Source organism: Populus euphratica, unplaced genomic scaffold (genome assembly GCF_000495115.2).
Source record: "Populus euphratica unplaced genomic scaffold, PopEup_1.0 scaffold1356.1, whole genome shotgun sequence".
Classification (NCBI taxonomy): domain Eukaryota; kingdom Viridiplantae; phylum Streptophyta; class Magnoliopsida; order Malpighiales; family Salicaceae; genus Populus; species Populus euphratica.
In genome coordinates, this window is record NW_011501203.1 from 39,881 (window position 1) to 53,303 (window position 13,423).

Here is a 13,423-nt window from a genome sequence, read left to right on the forward strand (position 1 = left end):
AGATCTCAATCTTGATTGTGGGTTTCATGACCACGTGATCACGAGATTCGCATCATATCTTTAATATCTTAAAATCAGATTTTTCACCCTTAAGAAGTCCTAAAAAAACTTGTGTTGGTGCCCCCTTTGATGCCATTGATTAGCTTGGATTTCCTTGTTTAACTTGGACAAATAAGAAAACAAATTTTCTCATTTATTGCTGATTTAATTACTTTCCATCCTACGTTAGGAAAAGGATTAAATAATCCTCCCTGTTTTAGGAACAAGATCTGACTAACTTCCTTACTTAATTAGGAATCAATTGCTGATTTTCTATCCTTGTAGCATTAGGAAAAAACAAGCCTAATAATGCTGGTATGGGGTTGGGCACATCAGTTCCTTGTTCCACACGAATTGGGCTCTTCTTGAACCTAAATTAGATGAATTAAAGGCTGTCCTTCATGCTCCTTAAATGTCTTAAGCCCCTTTAGGTCTATCTTGCTCTATATGTTCTAAAGAAGCTCATTCAATGCTTCTTTAAGCTTCTTTACCCTAACTCTTGTAAGTGGCTCAATTGGAACATCCAATGAGTCGTTAGCATGATTATGCTTGGTGTTGGGCTGATTGTCCCTACCACCTCCATATAAAAGGCATATCTTGAGTCATAAGATAATTGTAAGATATAAACATATCTTGAGTCAAAGAAGCCTCACGAACAGCTATAAGATGAGAGAGAATTATGGGATAACATGTTTATGCCATGCAAGCTCCCGCTACTCTAGTTTGTTACGTAACAGACCAATAAAATTCCAAACACAGAAGCATCATTCTAAGACACAATATCACACACCCTATTATTCGGGTGAAAAGAAACAGTAATCCAGACCAACTCGTAAACACAGTGATACGATCTAGCCAAGGTCAAATTCGAATTTTGATGTAAAATATGCAACTATTCAGTTTTACAGCAACATCTATAATTCTCAATCTGACCATTGGATTAACTGAAATGTTACGTGGAGTCTCCTGACATCTTGTCTTACCTTGGATTAAAATTTCAAGTCATTCAGAATTCGGAAAGACATCTCAATACGGGTCAACAAAGGCTATACCAATTTTTTTATTTACTTCCTTTTGACTTGTGGACTTCCTATTTGGCTAGGATTCTTTTTCTAAAAGGATGTGGTAGCTTATTTTGGAAATATACTAATTCTACAAGGATGTCTAAAGGGCTGCAACATAGTTTCCAAGTGTGACAAGGATTCATAATTATTTCAGAATCCTTTTCTTACAAGGATTCTTTATTCATCCTAGCTACAAAAGGAAAGAAGACTTCAGAATAAATTCTACTTTTAAATCAGATTTTCTAGTTTATTTTGGACTTTTTAATGGTGACAAATCTGATTCTAGCATATTTAGGATGGTAATTTTTGGATTTTTATTATTTTCTTCTTAGTCTTTGAGTTATTATTCCTTATTTGGGTCAATTGTAAGTGGGCTTCATATAAGTGTCCACCTAAGGGGGGGTCCATTAAGGTTTCTTTAAGTCTATAGTTACTATAAAAGAGGCATAACCAAAGATGTAAGAAAAGAGAATTCAGATTAATAAAACTTCTTATTTGCTGCACTTTGTGTATGTGTGTTGGTGAGATAATCTCCCTTCCATAGTTCTCTAATGAACTGAAAAATGAATTATCGAAGAACAACTGTCTTTATAGCAGCATCCTTGTACTTCTTGTTTGCGAATCAATATTCTTTAAGTGGGGGTTTTTCATTTCCAATAGTATTGGAGCCTAGGTATAAGTTATCTTTGTGTCATACTCCTATCAAACCTGATTTACTTGGCTTTTTGAAAATTGGTGTCTTTGCATGTGGGTTACATAACCACGTGATCACGAGGTTCGCATCACATAGGATGGTGAGAATAAATAAGCAATACCACATGATCATCAAGAGTTATCAACTAGGGCAATTACAAGGTCAATGGCCAAGAAGACTAAGAAAACATTGATTGGGTTAATCTAAGATATTTAAGCCAAGACAAGTGTTCAAACTTCAACAAATAATCAGCATACTTTAATTAACATAATCAATGAAGAAGATGATAATGGGACTTAAATAAAATTCAGAATAAAATGGGGAAGGTTACAAACACTGGGTTTTCTTGAGTGGTGGAATCTTTCTACAACCAAACATAAGGCCTTCTTTTCCAATGAAACTTTTGGTTGCATGCTTGTATTGAGTTTAGTAGGGATTTGTTATTTTAATTGTTATAAAACTCAATTTATTGTATTTATGGTCTTATGTTCATACCATTAAGTTTTCGGTCTTTGGCACTATAAATACCCTTTCAAGGAGTGTAAGTGATGTTGACATCTTGATCATTTTGTTAAGCAATCCCTGATAACACAATTAAAAGATTGATGTTTTATTGACACGACCAAAAGATTGATATCTTCTTCCAAGTGCAGGACTGTCGAAGTAATAAATAACCCGGCAAGACCAAAGTCGAACCATAAGGAGGTTACTTGTATAAATTATAGATAATAATAATAATAATACAACAACAATAACAACAGGAACAACAACAATAATAATACTAATAACAATAACAATAATAATACTAGTAGTAGTAGTAATAAAAAAAAAAAAAGAAGAAGAAGAAGAAGTTGATGAGAACTTTGAGATAGAAGATTAATGTAATGATAATAACAAATATCAAGGTTAGAGGATCTACTAATGGTATGTCAAACAAGTATAGTATAAACTCTTATTATTCAATTGGAAACGACACATAAAGGAGGTTCCAATCAGATTATAAATTGTTAACATGATTACATTAGTTATCTTATTCGATTAATGCTAATACTTGTAAATGTTCTCAGACATTCATGATTATAACTTATGTTGAGAACAAATCAAGTTGCTTTCATAGATCAGGTGTCGGTTATACCATATAATATGGGCTATCAAAGTGCCAAGCATTTGTTGTACCAAGTGTTATATAACATAAATCTAGATTAGTCATTTAACATACAAAGTATTAAAAGTAAACAAGATAATAAATATAAAACATGTTAGTATCAAAGATTAAGGTTCATGTTGAGTTTACACTATACTTATTCTTACATCATTAGTGTAACCTTTTCACCTTGATATAATAAACTTAATTAAGAATAATTAAAGAAAGAAAAATAAATAAACAAAATAAGAACATAAATAAGATGAAAGTTAACTAAGTAAAGGAAAGGAAATGAAAGGCATCAACAAGATATTAATAAAAGCAAAACTTAAACATTACCAAAATACAAAGAGAGAAAGCAAGAGCATGATTTTGATGTGAAGACCAAATGCCTAAATGCATGGCAAATGCCTCTTTTTAGAGGTCAAAATTGGGAAGTATTGATTTGATGACTAATTGATGAGTGGGTAGCCAACTCTTGACTTGATGACAATCCTTATCTTTTCTTTTCTGCCCAAAATGTTATTAATAAATTCAGAATTGGAACCATTTGAAAACATGAAAGTTATAGAAAATTGTCTTAGCTTTCCAGAGAAAAAAAAAGGAGGTCGTTTGGGCTTCTAGAACTCTAGATATGGGAAAAATACTGAATAATATTTGGGCTGCATGACAGATTCAGACTTTTTTATTGTTGCTACAATTTGGACTTAAAAATCACCTTTTTAAATCTTGGGCTCCATATGAAAGTTGTAGGCCTATATCTTACCTTTCCATCATATAAAGTAGACCTAAATCCGAGATCTACAACTCCAGATATGATCCAATTACCACACAATGTTTTGGTTTGGACTGCACTAGCATCTCTTTTCTAACTTTGGCCATCTCTTTATCCTTTCAATTTCAGTTCTTAAACTCATCAATCAATCCTTTTATTTATGTGGTAGATTTCCATTTAAAATGAACATTTACCACAAATTAAAGGTATCTTATATTATTAGATATGTTATTATAAAACATGCTTTAGTTGAGTTATTAATACTTCAAGTGCAAAATGATGATATACAACCTTGATAAAATGCACTTTTAAGTACTAATCACTTATCCTAAGTGTAGGAGTGTCAAAATAATAAATAAACTGGCAAGATCGAGTTCAAACCACAGGGGAGTGAACTATATAAAATTATAAACAATAAATGAAAAGAAATTAAAGAGAACTTTTAAGATATGATATTGATGTAAGGATTAAATAAGGATAAAATAATTATCAAGGTTAGAGGATCCATTAATGGTATTTCAAGTATACCATATAGTTTGGTTATGAATGGATCATGTATTTCTTGTACCAAGGGTTGTACAACACAAATCTAAATTAACAATATAACAAGCAAGGTATTTAGAGTAAGTAAGATAACAAATACAAAATATATTAGTATCAAACATTAAAATCGATGTTATGTTTATTCTTACACCGTTAGTGTACCATTTTCATGAAGATAATAAATAAATTAAACTTAGCTAAACATAATGAAGATGAGAAACATAAATAAACAAAATAAAAACATAATACTGATATACATTAACTAAGTAAAGGAAAGGAAAGAAAAGAAAAAGCATAAAGAAGAGATTAATATAAGATGAAATAAAACTTGAACATTACAAAATACAAAGAAAGAGAGGAAGAGCAAGAACTCGATTTGAACACCAAGATGTCTAAATGTATGACAAATACCTCCTTTTATAGGCTAAAATTCAAAACTATTGATTTGATGCCTAATTATTAAGTGGGTGGTTACCTCTTGACTTGGTGACAACCATTACTTCTTATTTGAATAAAACGTCATTTAAAACATTTTTTTTTTGGTAAGTTGACATATATATTAAAGGAAAACGATACAAAGATTATAAGGGGCATACCCCAGATTTACAATGAGAATAGAAATGTAAAACAACAAATGGCTACAGGCTAACCACCGAACAAAAAACTCAAGACCTAACTTGATTCATTAGGGAAACCAATACAACCAGCTAAATATCAAATGAAGAATCTATGTTATTGACCCTCCAAGCTCGTTGGATCCTTTTATTTTCTTCTGTTGGTAGGACGTTCCTCATCAAATCAAGCTTATCACGGACGATACATTCGATTTGATGAAAGACCAAATTCTGAGTTCTAGATATTCCAGCAAAGGTCCTTGCATTCCTTTCTTGCCAGATATGATACACTGTAGCTGCAAAACTGAGTTTACGAGAAAAATTGATGAAACTTTTGCCATGCCAAGTGACAGTGGCCCATCGAATCCATTCATCCCATCCTTTTGTCATTCTTGGAATGTTGCATCTGTCACAAACATCCCACCAGATCGCTTTAGTATAGGAGCATTCAAAGAACAAGTGGTTGTGATCTTCGTTATTGCGGAGACAGAGTGAGCATCTATTGGGACCATGTATACCAAATCGATGAAGTCTATCTTGAGTTGTGAGATTTTGTTGGACAGCCACCCATAGAAGAAATGAATGTCTTGGAACAGCATTCTTGAACCACACAATGTCATGCCATTCAACCATCGGATGATGAAATCTTAGTTGTTCCCAAGCTACTTTGATCGAGAATCTGTGATTTGGTGAATCCAGCCAAACAATCTCATCCTTTTGCCCTATCATAGGATTAGAATTGGAAGGAATAGCTTCTACAATGGGGCGCCAGCCAATAGCTTGAGTGGTAGGAATTTTCCATTCTGAGTTATGAATCAGCATATTCACCTTCGCGTTCTTTTCCATACCTGAATCATAGATGAATCTGTCGCCGTAAGAATCCGCGAGCGGGCTGTGAGGATGCCAATTGTCAAACCATAGAGAAGTTGTCCTGCCATCTCCTATGATGTACTTCATCTTCGGCCACGCTAAGGATCTGAGCTTTAGAATCTTTCTCTATGCCCAAGAGCAATTCTGTGGTGTCTTGATTGTCCAGAAATTCCTACCTCGCAACAGATTACATCTGATCCAATTAGACCAGATTGAGCAATCTGAGTCATTGCAACTGTTATCCTTTTTATTCCTAGCCCCCCCTCCTTTTTTGGAAGACATACCTGATCCCAAGCCACTTTAGCCCCAGTAGTTCTCATATCTGAACCTGACCAAAGAAAGGATCTCATAATTTGCTACAAATTTTTTATGACTTGCCCAGGTAAGAGGAAGAGAGATGCCCAATAGACCTGGATGGAAAATAAAACTGAATTAATCAGTTGTACTCGTCCTACATACGAGAGTGTTCTACAACTCCAATGTCGAACTTTAGAGGTGATTCGATCTACGAGACCCTTACAATAAACAGCCTTTAGTCTGGACGAGATAAGAGGCACTCCCAAATATTTCATAGGGAGCTCCCCCTCTGCAAACCCAAGAATACGAATAATTTCTTCCCTCTCAGCATTTAACACACCGCTTAAGAAGATGCCACTTTTATTTGGATTTGGATACAGACCTGATAGATCTTGAAACTTTGTAAGCACAGTTTTGATCATACGAATTGAGTTTACATCTCCTTTGCTAAAAATCATCAAGTCGTCAGCAAAACAAAGATGAGAAATGTTGTCCTTCTTGCATCTCCAGTGGAACTTGAAGTTTTGGTTGGCACTCATCTTGCAGAATAGCCCCGAAAGGATTTCCATACATAGGACAAACAAATATGGAGAAAGTGGATCCCCTTGTCGCAGCCCTCTCCCCCCTTGAAAATAACCTGCAAGCTCACCATTGACGTTGATAGAGAATTGACATGATGTAACACAAACTATAATCCAATCAATGACTGTTCTAGGGAATCCCATTTTTCTTAACATAACGTCAACGAAATCCCACCGAACCGAGTCATAAGCCTTCATCAGATCTACTTTCATAGCACAACGGGCAGGTCCCGTAGATTTATGATAGCCTTTCATTAGTTCCTGAGACAAAAGAATGTTGTCGCTGATTCTCCGTCCAGAGATAAATAATTGAAGTATTGAAACAGATATTGGTAGCTAATATAGTGACAGAAACATGAATAGCCTGGTCTGACATTCCAAGGACATCAACCTTCACCACATCAGCATTCCAACAAACCCAAATACGACCACGACAAGAGAAATCATAATTATACAAGAAGGACCAATTACGCAGAAGAAGTTGAGAAACATTATCTTTATTCTCGTCTCTAACCCGAGTTTCAACCAAACCAAAAAGAGTCATCCTCTCTTGATGGAAGAGCTGACGCAATGCTGAATGCTTTATGGGATCATTCAAACCTCTAACATTCCAACATCCAATAATCATAAGAAAATAGAGAGGAGTACAAACAGCAACACAAAGATTACCTCGACGTGCCCCCAGGCGAGGAGACAGATTTCTTATTCTTCTTTGAAGAGGTTTTTGAACCCTGTTTCTTTTTCTCTAGAGAGTCTCTAGCCTTAATAGCTAACTGATTAACAGTTTCCCTTTCGGTGGAATTCAGAGTTTGTGGGCTTGTCAGGATTGGTGACGTCAACTCCTTATCGGTTCGGTCCCCATCTGTATCACCTCACATTGCGTCAATATCGACATTTAGCTCATGACTATAAAAGAAAAGAACCTGGTTGATGGTCGCACAATCAAATGTATTAGAGATGACTAAACTTTGATCTAAAGCAGTACTTGTACCCCTCTGCTCCTGCTTCATGTCTCCTCGTGAACTCTTCAAAACAAGAGGAGAGATAGGATTTTCATCTTCATAACAATCAATATTGCTCACGTCTAATGCAGCCTTCTCATTCATATTAGAATCAGAAATATTTGTACCAGATGTCGAACAACCATTCTCATTACAGTTACACACTTTAGATGCCAAAGGACCATTCTCACCACTCACAGAACCCTTATTTCGTTTAGCAACTACTTGCCATTGAAACTGATTCTGCTTCTTATCCGCAGATTTAGAGTTCGCAGCTCCTAGTTTCCTCTTACCCTCTGCCTCCATTGTAAGATTTGCACCGTTATTAGTAGCACATATCGCTGTCGTGTGTCCAAAGACATTACAATTATTGCACTTTGATGGTATCCATTCGTAATCAGCTGAAATTGTTATGAATAATCCATTGGGACAGCGGACATTACAATTATTGCACTTCGACGGTATCCATTCGTAATCAGCTGAAATTGTTATGAATAACCCATTTGGACAGCGAAGGTCGTATTTCTTAACCAACGTCTTCGTAGCATCAATCTCAACACAAACTCTTGCGTAGCTAAGCCTTTGACGCAACAATGTAGTATGATCAGCATGAAGAGGAACCCCAATAGCACTCGCTACACAACTCAACCCCTTAATAGTCCAATACTAGAGAGGAACATTATACAGCCTAACCCATACCGGAACTCTGACCAAATCACCTTTCAAAAATTGCATGTTCGGTTGCCAACGTTTAAGCACCAAAGGTCTGCTTGCCATGTGATTGTGCATCAAAAGTGTCATTAAGTCTCTTATTTTACATATGTATTTATTGTTTTTATTTGGTTGTTTTTATAATAATTGATGTGTTTTTTTAGTAATGAAGTTTGTTTTAATGTTTCGATAGGTTTTTGGAGCTTAAATGAATTAATTCACAAAATTCAACGTCGGAATTCAGAACAAAGAATTGAAGAGACATTTAGTTGAAGATTGAAGCAAATCTTGGTTCAAATAAGTGCTCCAAATTTGTCCCAAAAATCAATTCTATTCCAATTCTAGAAAAGAATATCATATGATTTATTTCAAGCTCAAACTTGCCTTATGTTGTGTGCAAACTTCAACCATTAAACACTCAAGGTTTCAATGTCAATCTTAGCCCAAATAATAAGTACATTTGTATACTTATTTGATGCTCAAATTCAGCCCCAAATCAGCCCTAAATCAACCCCAAATCAACCTTCAAATCAACCCAAACACAATCCATGATCTTACATGTCCACACAACAAATAACAATTGATTTATTTTGGGCAATCCATTGATCCAAGATGGCAATTGGATGGAAAGCTGGAGGGGATATTTTAACATTATTTTGGGTCAAAAAGAAGAAGGAGACACCTCATAAATGAGGAAGAAAAACGTGCACCAAAGTAGTTGTAAAGCTGTCTTGATTTGATTTTTCAGAACACCTTTCGGTGTTTTGCCCATAACGTTTGACTCAGGTGTCCAAATGAGCTGTTCTTTAATGATCTGGAAAGGTGACAGAATTGTCTATAAATATGTCTCTAATAGACTTCTCCGAAAAAAGCTTCTAAGAGGGTCGAATTGCTGTCCAAAGTTAGAGTCAGATTTGTGTCTGATTTTTTTCTGAAATTGTATTGTGTTCTTCTTTATAGATTTCGGTTCTTTAGTTTGTAAAACTTATTTTTTCAGTTGGATTCAAGTTCTTTCATGTTTATTGAAGTGTTCTTATATATAATCATGGTTGGCTAAACTCTTTGTTGGATCCAAATCAAGGATAATGGTGATTGAGGTGAGTTCTTTAGGATATGAATGAATCTTAATGTTTATCTTCTTATTTTCTTCATGAATGATTTATTATTGTAAAGAAATTTTAGAAATCATTTAGGTAATGTTATAATCTTGAATTTTTATGCACAAACTTTAGTTTTGGTATAGAGATTGCTTAATTCAATGTCTTACTTAATATGAAAGTACTTGTTCATTCTTAAGCAATAATCAATCTTCATCTTTCTAATCTTCATTGTAATATCTTCTGATCTAATATCACCATCGTTGAGATTAGGTTGAGTTATCTTATATATGTTGAAGAAATCACCAATACATCACCATTAAAATTGATTTGGACCAAGACTTACTTTTCTTGTCATTTAAAATCTATTTACATTTTTTTTATCTTTGAAAACAAATCCATCAATTATTTTCAACCAAGTTATTGTTAATTTAATTTCTCTTGAGTTTTTTTTTGTTACTTAGCTTAATTTCCAGATCTAGCTCTCTGTGGATATGACCTCGATCTTACCGAGTTAATTGCTACATCACACACTCGTGCACTTGCGAGTTAAAACAAGCCGATCATAAAAAGCGGTCAAGCACCATGTGCCATGGGGCTCTTTCCAACACATTAGTGGCATGATCAACAGAATCAAAAGTGAATAGGAAGAAACCATTATTCGAAGATAAAACTTCTGATAGACCGTAGGAGCTCCAGATTCTTTTGGCAATAGAATTAACAACGGGATATGGTAAATTCTGACCCACAAAATGACCAACTAGGGTGGATTTCCAAAGTTCGCAGCCATCCTCAAACACATCAAGTGGAGGAGCTACTGTCACACGACCATCAGTCATAGTAGGGGGAGCAAAATGCAGATTACGAACTAGAGAAATACCAAGGTTCTTGCTACCGTGTACAAATGCATCGCTAAGATTCTAGCTGGGAGAATCACAGCTGTTTTGCCATCCTTAGTAGGTCCGTATCAGACAACTTTTATCTCTGGACGGAGAATCAGCGACAACATTCTTTTGTCTCAGGAACTAATGAAAGGCTATCATAAATCTACGGGACCTGCCCGTTGTGCTATGAAAGTAGATCTGATGAAGGCTTATGACTCGGTTCGGTGGGATTTCGTTGACGTTATGTTAAGAAAAATGGGATTCCCTAGAACAGTCATTGATTGGATTATAGTTTGTGTTACATCATGTCAATTCTCTATCAACGTCAATGGTGAGCTTGCAGGTTATTTTCAAGGGGGGAGAGGGCTGCGACAAGGGGATCCACTTTCTCCATATTTGTTTGTCCTATGTATGGAAATCCTTTCGGGGCTATTCTGCAAGATGAGTGCCAAACAAAACTTCAAGTTGCACTGGAGATGCAAGAAGGACAACATTTCTCATCTTTGTTTTGCTGACCACTTAATGATTTTTAGCAAAGGAGATGTAAACTCAATTCGTATGATCAAAACTGTGCTCACAAAGTTTCAAGACCTATCAGGTCTGTATCCAAATCCAAATAAAAGTGACATCTTCTTAAGCGGTGTGTTAAATGCTGAGAGGGAAGAGATTATTCATGTTCTTGGGTTTGCAGAGGGGGAGCTCCCTATGAAATATTTGGGAGTGCCTCTTATCTCGTCCAAACTAAAGGCTGTTTATTGTAAGGGTCTCGTGGATCAAATCACCTCTAAAGTTCGACATTGGACTTGTAGAACACTCTCGTATGCAGGACAAGTACAACTGATTAATTCAGTTTTATTTTCCATCCAGGTCTATTGGGCATCTCTCTTCCTCTTACCTAGGCAAGTCATAAAAAGTGTGGAGCAAATTATGAGATCCTTTCTTTGGTCAGGTTCAGATATGAGAACTACTGAGGCTAAAGTGGCTTGGGATCAGGTATGTCTTCCAAAAAAGGAGGGGGGGCTAGGAATAAAGAGGATAACAGAATGGAACAAGATTGCTTTGTTGAAACACATTTGGAACCTGTGCAATGACTCAGATGGCTCAATCTGGTCTACTTGGATTTGTTGCGAGGTAGGAATTTCTGGACAATCAAGACACCACAGAATTGCTCTTGGGCATGGAGAAAGATTCTAAAGCTCAGATCCTTAGCATGGCCAAAGATGAAGTACATCATAGGGGATGGCAGGACAACTTCTCTATGGTTTGACAATTGGCATCCTCACAGCCCGCTCGCAGATTCTTACGGCGATAGATTCATCTATGATTCAGGTATGGAAAAGAACGCGAAGGTGAATATGCTGATTCATAACTTAGAATGGAAAATTCGTACCACTCACGCTATTGGCTGGCACCCCATTGTAGAAGCTATTCCTTCCAATTCTAAACCAATGATAGGGCAAAATGATGAGATTGTTTGGCTAGATTCACCAAATCACAGATTCTCGATCAAAATAGCTTGGGAACAACTAAGATTTCATCATACAATGGTCGAATGGCATGACATTGTGTGGTTCAAGAATGTTGTTCCAAGACATTCGTTTCTTCTTTGGGTGGCTGTCCAACAGAAACTCACAACTCAAGATAGACTTCATCGATTTGGTATACATGGTCCCAATAGATGCTCACTCTGTCTCCGCAACAACGAAGATCACAACCACTTGTTCTTTGAATGCTCCTATACTAAAGTGATCTGGTGGGATGTTTGTGACAGATGCAACATTCCAAGAATGACAAAAGGATGGGATGAATGGATTCGATGGGCCATTGTCACTTGGCATGGCAAAAGTTTCGTCAATTTTTCTCGTAAACTCAGTTTTGCAGCTACAATGTATCATATCTGGCAAGAAAGGAATGCAAGGACCTTTGCTGGAATATCTAGAACTCAGAATTTGGTTTTTCATCAAATTGAATGTATCATCCGTGATAAGCTGGATTTGATGAGGAACGTTCTACCAACAAATGAAAATAAAAGAATCCAACAAGCCTGGAGGGTTAATAACATAGATTCTTCATTTGATATTTAGCTGGTTGTATTGGTTTCCCTAACGAATCAAGTTAGGTCTTGAGTTTTCAGTTCGGTGGCTAGCATGTAGCCATCTATTGTTTTACGTTTCTGTTCTCATTGTAAATCTGGGTTATGCCCCTTATAATCTTTGTATCGTTTTCCTTTAATATATACGTCAACTTACCAAAAAAAAAGTCTTCTTCTTCTTCTTCTTCTCCTTCTTTTTCTTTACTATTAAAAAAAAAAAGGTTCTTGCTACCCTCATTGTTATCAACATCAGAACCCTTCAAAGCATTTAAGAAATTCAATTTGGGGGTAAGGTTTAGCTGGTCTTGTTGCGGAGACCCTACCTTCAACTCATCAACTTTAGAACCCAACACATGATTCATTTTTGAAACAACATTAAAAGCTTGGGAATTAGAGTGTTTCTTCTCTATGCTAGCTTCAGAATCAACTTGATTAACACTAGTAAACTGAGAGATCCTCATCCCACGGTTGTTCAACATATCTTGTAGCTCTAATCTTAATATATGTCCAGACTTGACTTCATTGTGTGTTGTTCATTGTTAGAGGTAACCATTGGAACAGAATCCACAGCAGAACATAAGGACATTATGGCAGCATACAAATACTAGAGATACCAAATTCTAAGAAGAGAAACTGAGTCTAAGAAGTAACCTAAGCTCAGAAACAACAACAACTTAATCTCAGAAACAACAAGATTCAGATTTGTTCATGAAGGAAGAAGAGAATTACAGAGTTACGAGGCTAGTATCTTCGAGATCATTGATTGGAATGATGATCCGTGCGGTCAAGATGTAGAGTATGTTCTGACGCACAACATACTAAAAAATGGTGATGATCCAACGATGAACACAAAAGATCAAGCTTAAACAAAACCCAATTCACTCTGCTGCAACCAAAAATGCAGAACAGTAGAAATATTACGAGATTAATATCTCCCACCTCGTTGATTGGAATGAAGATCCATTCGGTCAATGTTTCGAGAAGGTTGGAATGAACAACATAGTAAGAAATGAGAAC